The sequence below is a fragment of the Sander lucioperca genome, chromosome 22, assembly GCF_008315115.2.
Source record: "Sander lucioperca isolate FBNREF2018 chromosome 22, SLUC_FBN_1.2, whole genome shotgun sequence".
Taxonomy (NCBI): domain Eukaryota; kingdom Metazoa; phylum Chordata; class Actinopteri; order Perciformes; family Percidae; genus Sander; species Sander lucioperca.
In genome coordinates, this window is record NC_050194.1 from 22013165 (window position 1) to 22027112 (window position 13948).

The 13948-nt window shown below is 40.9% G+C and overlaps 1 protein-coding gene across 3 annotated transcripts in view; it reads left to right on the forward strand.

Annotated features, from left to right (window-relative positions):
- Positions 1-13948, forward strand: part of LOC116061268 (leucine zipper putative tumor suppressor 2 homolog) — a 33083-nt gene that overhangs the window by 12967 nt on the left and 6168 nt on the right. Inside the window, exons 2-3 of one of the 3 annotated variants that reach the window (XM_031315354.2) lie at positions 89-156; positions 1497-1615. The gene's annotated coding sequence lies outside the window, so the exon portion shown is untranslated. Of the gene's footprint in view, positions 1-88; positions 157-1496; positions 1616-7987; positions 8192-13948 lie in introns of those variants that run through there. The other 2 variants (XM_031315353.2, XM_031315356.2) reach the window with 2 other exon arrangements.

The window sequence follows — 13948 nt, forward strand, 5'->3', positions numbered from 1 at the left end:
TTAGTGATATTGAAGAGCATCTTTGAAGGTTCCCGTTCCGCAGATGAATAATGTAATGAAATGGTAATCTACTCTTTTTTTCATTCAGTGCACGTGCTCCTCTTCCAGTATGTCTCCCTCTGCTGTTTGGTCTTCCTTGTCAATGTGGAAAAGCAGGTGAGGGGAGCGGCCCTCTTAAGTAAACACCTGATCTTTGGTTCGATTGTCTGTCTATCTGTAAAACAAGCAACTATTAAGGTATTACTGTACAGGGCTCAGAGTATACACTGTGGCACTATCACAGTGCAACCTTTTAAGAAGCTGTCTTAAAGCCATCTGGATTGAGCTACATTACATGTGGGAAGCCACAGTCCCCTCAGCACTTCCATCTATCTGTAACATACAGTAGGAACAGATGGAATAGCTGAATGGTTGTTTAGCTTTAAGTAAAGCCCGTACAGTCGCAGTTACCCTGCAGGAAGTTGGTAATGTTAATTTTAGCAAACATCCCTGATCCTGCTGATAAAACAGGATGCACGTTAACCAGTAAGCTGCTACTCCACTTTCAGCTCCTACCACAGTGCACCACAGTCTGAGGGTATTTCCCTCAGTTTAAATATTATTGATTTACAAATCAATCTAAAACTTGGATCTGTATTCAAATAGACAACCTTGTAAGTGCCAGATTTTTTTTAAATTCACAACTTGCAGTAGTTCATTAGAAAGTGGCACAAATGTTTGTTGGGAAGTTGAGGGGGTTGGTTTGATTTACAAACAGTGGATTTTATCCGTACACCATATGTCCCTACTATTTCTTCTGTTTCTGTCAGTAGTTTGTTCTACCTGACATGATATTGTGTGCTGAAAACATGATATTGCCAAATGTAATCTAAAGTATGTGAATAGCCAGCAGTCTGAAATAATGGCTGTCTGATCTTCTCACCTCTGGCACTTTTCATAGTCTTTTCTCATGCTCTTTTACTCCAAACTTAAATGTTGCTTTACCTCCAATACACCAGTATAATGAATTACAGATGGAGTCTGTACTTCTTTCCAGATGGTGGCAGTGTGCTTCCTGCCTTCTTGTGTTTTTTTCGGATGTAAAGGCAGAATTAAATCCACATTTTTGTTATTTTTAATTTCTGTAATACATGTATTTTTCAACTTGGAAACTGTATTTGTCTTTAAGTTTTGTTTTTTTTAACCTCATCTACTATAGAAAATGACAAAGAATTGAGAAAACGGTAAAAAAATGTTACTTTACTTTGGGAATAGTTGTTTAGTGAACAGGGTGCTCGGTCTTCACTCTTGTTAACATGGAAAATCCCCTCACTCTCAACCTTGCGCTACGTGAAGCCTTTTTGCCATCATGACTCAGATTTTCCTCTTTCTCACTGACTTCTATAAACACACTTGTCACATTTCAGGTTTTCCAACTCTCCACAGTGGAAGTAGTCCCACTGCTTCTCTTCTGCTGATTCAACAACATGCATTGTTTTTGTTTTTTATCCCCTCAGTCTGGGAGAAGAGAGAATGAAGATCTGCTCACTGGTTTGAGTTCCTGGGATGCTCGACCGACCTGTACCCCACGCTTCTCTAAGGCCTCCAGAAGCTAAAGACAGGGTGTCATTAACAGGTAAGTGGAGCCTTTTGGACGAAATGTGGTGTAAATTAGAATAAATGAGAACTTTTTGGCTGTTCTTGAAGTTTGATTTTGTGTAAACATTCTTGGATTGCTGCAGGAATCTTCTTTAATAAAGTTGCTGCTTTAATTTGTGTTAATTCTCTGACATCTGAAAACAAGCATTTCTGGTTGAGACTTTTTTTTTTTTTTTTTTTTTTTAAGATTATTTTTTGGGGCTTTTCCCTTTATTTGATAGTGACAGTGGATAGACAGGAAAGGCGGGAAAGTGATGGGGGATGACACGCAGCAAAGGGCCACGGGTTGGATTCGAACCCGGGCCGCTGCAAAGGACTCAGCCTACATGCGGCGCACGCTCTTACTGGGTGAGCTGGAGGTTGCCCCGGTTGAGACTTTGTTGACGTTATTATTTTGAATGGCAGCACATAATCACACCTGTTGTCTTCCCGGGTCAAAATTGACCTGGTCTGCTTTGCTAGTTTATAAAGCATAGAAAATGCTGTGTTACCCCTTTTATCCAACTTCATTCCAACTAGTTTTACACTTATTTTTTGCAGTCATGGTCAAACAAAAAAAAAAAAAGACATAACTATTTTACGAAAAATTGGTGTGTGTGTGTGTGTGTCTGTCAGAGATGTTCACAAGTCATTTTTTGGAAGTCAAGTCTTTGAGCTCGAGTCCAAGTCTTTTGCCACGAGTCCAAGTCAAGTCTCTGGCCATCTGATCTGTCCCTAACACTGTATTGTTAAATCTTATGAATTCAAAGCATGTCCTGTAGCTACCATCTGTACAGTACAGTACCAAAATCAGTTGTAGGATAACTTTATGGGGTCTACTTAACACATCCCTCTAGCCCTCGGACCTGGTGAAATATTAACCTAAGTCTGTCGCATCATATGGATACAACTATAAAGATACAATTTGCCTGTTCTCAGCATTAGCACAACACTTTGTGATGGTTAGCTTGTTACCTGTGACGATATATGCTAAATATAATGTCTCTTTCACTCAAAAAAATGTCTAATGTCGAAGTGGAAATCAAGAAAATATTGGCAGTGCCACACCAGTTACAGAACAACATGCATCTCAGTGTCAGTCTAAATGCACAATAAGCAGTTTGAACTCACTGATGTAATACAATTTATTTATTTTCTAAGTGTTAGGACGCTCAGTGAAACTGAGTCCAGCGCGAGGGAGATCCGACTCAGAGGAGGAGAGGTTAGTGAGGTCAGTGTAGAGTTTAGATTCTCGGCCCGAGCCGGAAAATAACGGCCCGAGCCGGTCGGGCTCGGGCCGTTATTTTCCGCCACATCCTCGGGCCGGACCCTTGATCAAGCAATTTTTTTTTTTATCCATTACCTTATTATCCTATTTGGGTGGAGAGAAAGCTATGCCATAATCAGAAATATTATAAATATATATATAGGCTATATAAAAGTAACAAATGTGTACAAAAGTTAGGCTGCAGTTAGAAAATGCAGCACGTGTCATACGCGGAGTCTCCTCTCGCACGCATCACACCGGGAGCTTGAAGATGTAAAGAAAAAAAGGAGAATTAACTTTGAGCAAGTGTGGAGGAAAGTCGGAGGTATGGAAGCAGTTTAAACAAGTCGTGGGCAGTGACAACTGTTACGTTTCTTCATTCGGATCCACTTGCGATCCGTTCCATTCTAAACAAACAGCGCAGTTTACATGCTTCGTCCTTGTTGCATTATTCTAAACAGATTTCTGTAGTTCAAAGAACTCTGAATTGTAGTTGAGAACGTCAGCGGCCCACGTATTAAAAAATGGTTGGGTTTAAATCGGGCTCGGGCTCATAATTACAGTTAATGTGTGACGCAACGTGCTTGGGCTCGGGCAGCTTCGGGCTTGATTTTTTTGGGCCGATCTAAGCTCTAGGTCAGCGTCTCCACAGCAGGTGACAGTACGCATGGATCCGCTGCGCCACGCGTGGATAAAATAGGAGTTCATAGCCTGTCATTCATGACCTCATGCATGAACAACACATCAACTAAAGCATTAGGTAAGGTGGGTACATCATTATGCACAAGTTGTGTTCAAATCAGAATTTACGCGGTGATGACCACATTTTTTTGCAGAAAAATAAGAAATCATGATCATGCTTAATAAATCATAATTCATAATGATGTGCCCACGTACCTAATGCTTTAGTTGTGTTGTTCATGTATGAGGTCACGAATGACAGACTATGAACACGTCAATTCCTGATGATTCATGGGATATTAAGGAATGCAGTAATACATAAATCATTAATTACATAATGCATAATAATGCATACATCAATTAATTCATGCCTGAATTCATGATAATTCATGTACCCTTACCGTAAAGTGTTACCAGTGTTATTCTTACCAACAACACACACAAATATTTTCTCATTTGATAGAGCAGGGGTCTGAGCAGGTTTAGTGAAAACTGAGTTTGTTAACCCTGAAACTCTGGGTTTTCTGTTTCAGAAAGGGAGGTTAATCAAACCTGAGAGAGAGGGGTAGCTCCAGCCCATTTCAGAAAGAGAGGTAACTATGGTAACTGAGTCTGTGAACCTAACCTGGTCGGGAGCAGGTTTTCTTCAAGAAACCTCAAGTTTCTCTCAGTCTCCTCCCTCTGACACAGCATGCTTTCATTTCCTCATTCATTTATTCAGTCTGTATCAGGCGCATTTTAGCGCAGTTTATCTGCATGAATAAAAAAACGTATTGGTTTATGTTAGGCAGATTATAAAAGTTTTTTTCTCAAACATTGCATGTCCTTTTGTCGACGATCCCGTTGATGAAAAAGCTGTATTCACAGAGAGTTTACGTCGGGAGATGATATTGAGTCCCGACAATAGATGTATTTTCATTTCCAGATTTGACCAATTTGAGAGGTCGATTAGATATGTAGATACCTTATCCGTCCTCATATCACTAACATCCACCATCATGGACATGCTTTTACATCCCAGCAGATTCTTTGTGTCACATTATGTTTTTTGCAAACGGCAGACATTGGTGATGCAGATCATATTAGTAAAGCCACTGTATGCAGAGCTGTCAGAAAAATGTGCCTTGCTCTGAAACGTTTTTTTAAATGTTTTTGTAGTGTTCCCTGGACATAAACCAGTGAGAGCCATTAAAAAGAATTAAATGATTATAAATTATATATCTGTTAATAATCATGGTGCTGCAAGCTTAGAATGGGATTAGTAGTATCTTACTTTTTCGCCCGCAGGATTGCACCTAAATGAAATAGGTGTAATACCATTCCAGTTTTCACCAGTAATATTATAGGTTACCTGTGATTAAATTTCATAGTGGTTGGTGTAAACCGGGAAATTTTAGCGTCCCAACAGGCTGTTGTCGGGACTCGGGACACGCAACTCAGAATCGGGACTGTCCCGGTCAAACCGGGACGTCTGGTCACCCTACGCAAGCGTTACGTTGCACATTATGGCAAAGGGCAGGGGACATGCACCTTGTCATACTTTTCCCCAATATGCGCCAATAAAAGAAAACAGAAATACATGAATACATTTAGATTTAAAAAGCAATACTTGCATGAAAACAGGTTGTTGACGAGTCTCGAAGCTCAAGTCCGAGTCAAGTCTGAAGTCTTTTGGGTCGAGTCAGAGTCAAGTCTGAAGTCAGCTGTTTGTGCGACTTAAGTGCGACTGGAGTCCGAGACTCGGACTCGAGTCCCCATCTCTGGTGCGCGTGCGTGTATTAATCTGGTGTAAAGCACAATAGTGCCCCATTGCACCACAAATGCTATAAAATTAAATAAAACACGCAAAATTCAATGAAAGTAGTGATCATTAATTTTACTTGCGAAGAGTGTTGTAGGGAACCATCCATGTTATTTTTGGTTAATTTGGTTGAAAGAAACCCATATTTCTGATTGAAAACGGGTCAAATTTGACCCGAAGACAACGCAAGGGTTAATTTGTGTTAACTCTATGACATCTGAAACTAAGCAGTTCTGGTTGAGACTTTGTTGACGTTAAGAATTGGCTGCAGCATAGCAGTGTGCATCCCACTATGAGTGGATGTTAACACATTCCTGCTGTGTGGGAGTTAGCAACAGATCTTAATCATGGGTAGGGTTTTGCTGTAATTCCAGAGCTGGAGGCGTAACCCTAATCTCTCTGGCACATTATACAGTAAATCAGAGTGTGGCTAAATCGGGGTCCTGCCAACTCAACACAGCCATCCCATTTCTGTGGATTTATGACAGGACTTACTAAAAGTAGTTCTTTCACTCTACAAAGCTCTTTCTTCCTTGTTTTCATTTGTGTCTGAAACTGATGAGCCATCCACCACCAAGTGCTAAACCTTCGCACTCGTTTTATTTTGGAGGTGTACCTGGATTGCTTTGTGCCTTGGTGGATTATTTTGGAAGTAAGCGGTCCAAAGGGCCGGCTGGTCGATGCCAGTTTTAGCTGCAGTGTCCAGAGGGAGTGATGTCCCCACGCAGAGGCAGCGCGGACATTGATGGATGGCCTAGCTTTCTGTCGGTTTCTGGTCCCAGACGTGAGGCGTTGTTATGAAAATATAGAAGGAAGCAGGCTGACGAGCTGCTGAGAGATGGCAGCTTGGCCTATGATTGATGACCACCTGCTGGCCATCCGCTATGGATACAGATAAACTAGAATTGTGGCCTCTCAAGAGCCACTTTCAATGTTTGCCAGAAATTGGCCCACAGACGGCACTCCTAAATGTTTTGTGTATCTCTGTAGGATAATAAACTTAAATTATATAACTTATGAGGATAAACTAGAAACCACCAGACGGACGTACCCAGCATTACTGCAAGCCACACTGGAATCATGTGTTGTAACTGGAATTTTACTTTAATTCCCCTCATGGTTTTGCTTGGCAATCCTGCAGACAGGGAAGGAAGCCACAGAGTAGTCATTTTACTTTGCTGCTTCGGCTTGTAAATCAACTCCCTCAAAAGGGGCTGAGTCATGTTAGCCCCCCCACCCCCCCACCCCCACCTCTAAGAGGCAAGTGTTAATGGTGACATTCACTGGGGTGATTTGCAGCCTGCCTCTTTATCCCAGCACTGGTGGCCTTAGAGCTGCTGATTGATGGTGTTTGTTCGTCCAATCTTGGACTCTAACTGAGAGTGGTTTCTGTTGTTTTGTCTGTAGCAGGACTGGACTTAACTTGTGGCATATTCAGTGTTCTCCAGACCTCCCATTGAGACGTGACCGAGAAGGACCTTAAACTCCCTCTCCTACGTCTCATTGCTTGAAGGACAAACTTCGTGCCTACCCGTGTGACCCAGTTATAGGAGAAAGGAGAGCGAGGGAGAGGAAAAGAGAGAGGGAGTGGGACAGATCTGTGTTTGTGTGTGTGTGTAAGGCTGTGGCAGGGCATAGCCTACTTCTCGTACCCTACTTTACCCCTCTCTTCATTTAGGAGCTGAGCAGCTGAGCTCCGACTGCATCCTGTCGTTCCTTTTTTTTTTTTTTTTTAATTCATTTTGGCCAGATGGTGGATTACAGGTCAAGGCAAAAGCTGAATGCTGCCGCTGTCACAAAAAAATACTGTTTCGGAAGCTGGTTTCTCAGGATGTTAGAGAACTTGTTAAAGATGTTTCAGATTCAAGATTTAACCAGGGCACAAACACATGAACACACAAATATCCCATGTTGTTATAGCTATCAGGAAAAATGTGTAAAACTTAAATTTATAACTTAATATTTAATAATGAAGTAAGTTTTGGTGTGGGCCTCTGTTTTTAGATCAGATTGACAGATGAGAAGCAGGTCTGCAGTGCTCGATGAATATTCATAAAGAGTTTTTATACTTCTTACTACAACGTTTGCATCCTAAAACTTTAGTTCACACCAGTTTCATCTCTTTCTCCCTACACTTCCCAGCTTTCTTCTCTCCCTCTTTTCACTCACATTTTCTTTAGTTTAGTTTTGTCTTTAATGCACTTAGAAAAAGACTCAATTTTGACAGATGAAAAGGCTGAAATCCAGAAAGTGCATCTGTGGCAAATGCAGACTTTTTAAAGTGAGATGATATCCTCATGCAGTCCCACTTTCTTTTTATTCACCGTTCCTTTCTGCTAGGCAGGGGAAGTAGAATGGTCTTTAACTGACAGCTCGCCTTTCCCTGGCTTTCCATTTCTTTCTCCTTTCTTTTCTTTTTACTGCCTGACAAAGGCATTAGAGGACTTTGCAGAGTGTAGTTTCTTTGGTCAAAGGAAATGGTAGAGGAGGACTGGAGCAGGGAGAGAGGAGGTGTATCTGTCAGAGAGGCTGGGCTGTGTTAAGAGGAGGAGGTGGGAGGCAGGAAGGAGTGGGGGGCATTAGAGAGAGGAAGGGGAGGGGACTGTGCTCCCATTCACATTGGCAGCATTTGGCTTGAGAATGAGCTGGGGGTTTAGAGAAGTTTCCCTCAGGAAGGTTGGAAACGGAGCCAAACATCCAGGAGAACAGGAACATAGTGAATGTTTGAGCCAACTAAACCTGAGACGCTGAAGGAGCTAAGGCTGGATGATAAGAAGAAGCCAGTCCGAAAGTCACCAGAGCAGATATGCAGGGAGCAAACTGGGGTAAGAAACTCTGAGGGAAGGAACGTTGGAGAAAAGAGAAGTCAACTTTATTACTTTAGCAATCAAGGTGACTGAAATGTTTGGTGATAGCTATTTGTGGTTCATTCACTGTTTGACTTATACAGTCACTGTGAAAGAATGATTTGCTTCATAATGATGTGTCAGTTAACTTGTGCAGGTTTATCTCATGCAAATAATTAGAGCTGCAGAGATTGGTCAATGATCGATTAGTTGATCGACAGAAAATTAATCGGCAACCATTTTGATGATCGCTTAATCATTTATTTTTGCCAAGCAAAATTGGCAAATATTCTCCATCCTCAAATGTGACTATTTGCTGTTTTTCTTGTAAATTAAATATGTTACTGTTAGTTAACCAAAATAGGCAAATTTTTAAAATTAACGTGGCTTCTGAGAATTAAAAAAAAATGTTCATAGTCTAAACGATTAAACAAATATAAGAGAAAATAATCAGCTGATTAATTCATAATTAAAAATGTATTGTTAGCTGCAGGAAGTAGAAACTTGACAAAGCTGCATTGTGTGTGCGTGCGTGTGTGTGTTTGTGACAGTGTTCAGTGCACCAATTAAGCAAACCTGTATGCCCTCATAAGAAAGGCCTGTTAAGTTAACTGTTTTCTTTTATATGGGCTGCCACCTCTATATCCGTCTGACGGACAACACAAACTATGCCACAAAAGGTATTTATACCTGATAAGTGCTGAAACAAATAGCAGATTAATCAGTTAGTCGATCCACAAAAGTTATCTCCAAGTTTTTACAATCATCTACTGGTTTATGTCATTTACTTGAGCCAGCTACTCAAAGTTATTCAAATGTGAGGATTGTAAATTGAATATATTTGAGTAATTTGAGGATGTCCCCTTGGGCACTTGCCACTATTTTAAAGTAAGTAAACAGTTAATCAACAGTAAACAATAATTCAGCTCTAGTTGGGAACATTAACATTTGGCACAGAGACCGTAGTGTCTGCTGCCAGGGCTGCGAGGTGTCTGCCCAGGGAAAGGTAGGTTGTCTACAAAACTAAAATAGCTTTGTTACACTTTCCCTCTATGTTCTAGAAAGAGGGGGAAGAATAAGGAGATGGGAGGGGGAAGTGGGATTCAGAAGTTTGGGCAGAGAGATGGAGAGTGGAGGAGGGGATCTCCAGACTCATTTGTTTGTTCCCTCATGAAGACGCTGCCTGCTGAAAACTGAGACACCCTTTCCTTCCTTTCATTCTGTCTCTTTGCTTCTTTCTCTCCACGTCTTCCTTGAGTCAGAGGTGGTGTTGCTCTCAGTGATGAGGGCCAGTATGACAGGGTTTCTTTTTTTCCTCAATCCCAACACTTTACCTGGTGTGGGGAATATTTTTAGACTCTCACCTCTGAGGCTGTGGATGTGTGTTTATGGCGTGGTACTAACAAAGAAGGATTTAGTGCAGTGCTCTTTCAGTTTGTCTCAAAGCAGGTTTGTGTGACGTTGCAGTCTTGCAGGGCAGGGCCAGTAAACCGTGTATACTGTATCTTTGTAATATGGCCTCTATAAAAAGGCTTTTATACTGTTTGCTTCTCTGATTGCCAATCTCAGACGAAAGGTTGCCCTGGATGCAAATAAATGTCATCGGAATTTCTCTAGACTTGCTGCTGTACGTGTAATGAAATACACTGCTGTGATTGGCTGTCAGTCCTTTGACTGCAGACTCGGATTCACATTTCATATTCAGTAAGATCTTGTTAACTGAAATATCAATGTATTGATCTCAGCATATGGATTTCTCATCTCTGTTACGCCTCCTATTTCACCACAGAAGTAAGACGTGTAAAAAGTAAAGAGACATTTTGTGACTGGTTCAAAGAATATCCAGATTTTGAAAAGCTTTGATTCTAATTCCTTATCCCTAACTTTGATCTCCTCTCCTTTTTGTTAGCAGAGAGCAATGTACAAAACATTCAGGTAGTTATTTAGCATAATGGCAAATGCATAATCTGCCGGGAAAAGTTATGATTCTCAAAATGTCTTTAAAGTAATAATCTCGAAGATTTTTATTTAAATGTCTGTTAAATCACTATCTATCGCCAATTGAGGTAACACAATGGTAACTGAGTTTATGGCACACTGATGAAAGCCCCCACATTTGCAATATTACAAATTCCTGAGAAAAATCATAATCGGCCACAGTTAGTGACACATTTTCCATCACCCAGCAGTGGCAACAGACCTGCTCTTCAACTCGTGTGTGAATAGGCGTACTGTTTTTTCCCCCAGTCTAAATGGTTACTATGGCCGAACAAACAAAGAAAAGAGCGAAGATTACAGACAATGAAAAAACAAGTGAAAGTGAGATCCAAAAACACACCTGTGATTACCCCCTATTGCCAAAGAGAACAAAACTTTGAGTTGTAACTTTAAGAATTAGTTCTTAAATATTGAAAAGTATAATAGACTCAAATTTGATAAGCAGATTTGGTACTAGAATGATTTGATAAAGATGTAAATATTGTAAAAATAATGGGGTCATAAAGGTTTATCTTATTGTATATGCTATAATCTGTGTAGGATTTACCAGCAGTCCAGAGGCCAAATATTTGTTATGTATCAGTTGGTCTGTGATCATTTGATCAACAGTAAAATTGTTTGGTAATAAACCCCTGTAAAGCACAAATTCAACTTAAATGGTAAGGGTCTGTGTGCACAGTATACAGTGCATATTACCGAATAAATGTGTGTTTAAACATATTCCCAGAAAACAAACAGGGTTAAAACCAATTAAACAATGAACTCAATTGTGTAACTTGCAGTGTGTGTTGTCTTTTAGTTTGTAGGGTTTGATCCATACAGTTTTATGCAGTGCGATCACATTTTAAAAAAAACGCAGCAATTGCAGATTCTCTCAATGCTGCTTTTCTTGTGAGTAATTCTATAAAAGTGTCAGGGCTGGAAGATTGGGGATAAAACTCTGAAGCCTTGGTGTGACAGCAGATCCCCAGAGCTGCTGCTGTTGGCTGCTGCAGAGAGCAATATTACTTTAAATCTCCTCTCACAAGCATGTGGCAATGTGAATGATGATGCATCAGAAAAAGCAGTGGCTGTAGAGTCGCCCCATCCTTACACTGACCAGTACTAATTCTGTCCATGTTTAGTCTTAGCTCTCATTAGCTGGTGTGCCCGCACATTCCTCCTGCTGGAGGAGTGACTGAGTCTGTCTGTCTGCTGCCTGACTGAGAGGTATTAAAACTTTTGAAGGGCTTTCCCAGACAAAAACAATCTGCTCACAGTCAGTCAGCTGACACTGTAGACATTATGGGGGTGGTTAAAATATAATTGTGCCGTGCAGTGTTGGTTTTGCTTTTCCAGTATTTCAATGCTGAAATGAGAAGTTTTAATGCGTTTTACAATTATTTTTCTGTTGATAGAAAAGAGCAAAGTTAAACAGCTGTCATCTTGCTTTTATATTGGCCATGCCATCTTTTTATTTTGATATGAACCTGCAACATAACTAGAAACGGATAAAAATGTAAAAAAAAAAAAAAAACACAATAAAAAATAGTTTGTTGTCATTTATGAGGCAACGGTGCAGAACATTCACAGGGTCCAGCTTCTTAAATGTGAGGATGGGCTGCTTTTCCTTATCATTTATGATAGTAAATTGAATATCTTGACTGTTGGCTCGACTGTTAGTCGGCCAAAACAAGCAATCTGAAGACAACACTTTGGGCATTTTCACTATTTTCTGACATTTTATAGAGAAAACACGTATGCAAATAATTGTAAAACATATTCCACAGATTAATCGACAAAGACCATGCTATAAATGAATATTTAGTAAGTTGTCTAGTTGTCATGGATTCGTCCATCAGTCATTATTTGTTAATGTGCATTATTAACGCCAACTGGGAGCGTATGGAAGATAGTCAAAGCTATAGAACGACTGAAGGCTTTAAGATGCTAAGGAGGGGGTCCTGGCCTCCCTGTCAGCCCTCTGACCCTCTTCTCCCCTACTCGCCTATATAATGTTTGAGGCCCCGGTCACCATGACAACAAAAGCGAGACCAGGACTGCATGATCGTGACGGGGGCTTTAAAAACAGTTTGAGACCCCTCTTCTCTCCTTAGTAGAGTCCCCTGCATAGTTTCAGTCATCTTGAGTCCAGAAGGATTAGAGCTTATTCGCTTGGAGAGAGTTAGAGGGCATCAAACGGGCTCCCCCTGATCAGAAAAACTGATCCGAGGAGAGCAACAGCAACGAGAAGCCTTTAGACTCTCTAGGAGGAGGTGCAAGTTGCAATTTATAAACTTGCTGTCTTGGTTCGTTTGTACTTGAATCAGAAGTTTGCGTAGTTGTTTGTGGCTCACTATGAAACCCATGAAACCTAGGGCGTCTCGCAGTTTGTTGTTAGAGGGTCAAGAGTGGATAGCCCCTTTCAGACATGCACCCTTTTAAATTAGCAGCCTCTTCCTCTGGCTCTCCATATTTCATGATGGGGATTATTTTTGTTCTCCCTACTGAACACCAGGTGAGCTCACTGACTGCTGCATTAAACTAGCGAGGAGAACGCTATTCATTGCAATCACCTGTAGAGTTTGGTTCCTCCGTGAGTCATGTTTCAGACCTTTGTTGTGAAGAATTATCATTTTGAGTATGAGGACTTTCTCTGACAGCTAAACTCTATAGACGAGAGCTCACGCCATAGTTGGTCTGCTTTCCTCTTATTCAGAAAGGATTATATGTAATAAATATCATCATGGACTAATTAGCTTTTCTCAGTGCATAGAGAAATCGCACAAGATTAATCCTCCAGGCTCTACTCATTAGGACCGTTAATTCTGTCTCCCAAACACCACATGGTGCTCCTGCTGTCGTTAACATGACATTTTCCTTCATATCAACACCGACACAGTAATTGAAGTATACAGTATGAAACTGTGAAGATCATCAATGGACAGAGTATTTCTAGTCTCATTTTCAGCCTGTCCCGTGAGGGAGCAAATAGATTTGAGATTTTCTGCAGTACGTATTTTTTGACTTTCTGTTAAATTTGTAAAACTGTACCACGTCTATGACAGAAAAAAAGTATCACAATTTATATTTTCAGATGGTTTACATATTATAATAACATATTGCAGAACAGATTTGTCTCAGTCCGTTATTATGAGTCTAAGTAGGGATCAGCCCGACATTGAGTAAGCTAATTAATGTGTGGTAATCGCAGTTAAATCGCAGTTGTAGCCTCGTAGGCTCTCTGTAAACTTGGCAGGTTGGAAAATGACTTGGCATGGCCCTGTCCTGGCAGGTGGAGTCTAGAAGTGTGTCTGGCCAGCATGCCTGCTGTCAGTCAACCCTTCTTTCACCTTATTAGCGAACATGGACAGTCTTCTCCCCCAGGTTAAGAGGGTTACAGATTAGGTGAAACAAGAGGGAAAGTCCTTGTTTTCCTACATTGCTACACTGATTCAGTAACAAACAAATTTGCACGTGACGTAGTGGGAACTGCAGTCTTGCCATACTTTAAATCAATCCTTCGGTCATATGTTGTGTGACTTGCTAGACAAGTCTGAAACTCAAGGACAGGACGCATCCGTCAGTCGGATATCCTCGTATTCTGTGACTCTGTAGTCGGAGTGTGGCTCTGCTGTTTGGTGTGTTGTCCATTGTCACCATGACCTCATCATGTGTCCTGTTGGCCATTGTTCTTCACACAACACTCTACTGTTCACCATCCACGGGACAAATTGTTGACATCATGGTCGGTATGTG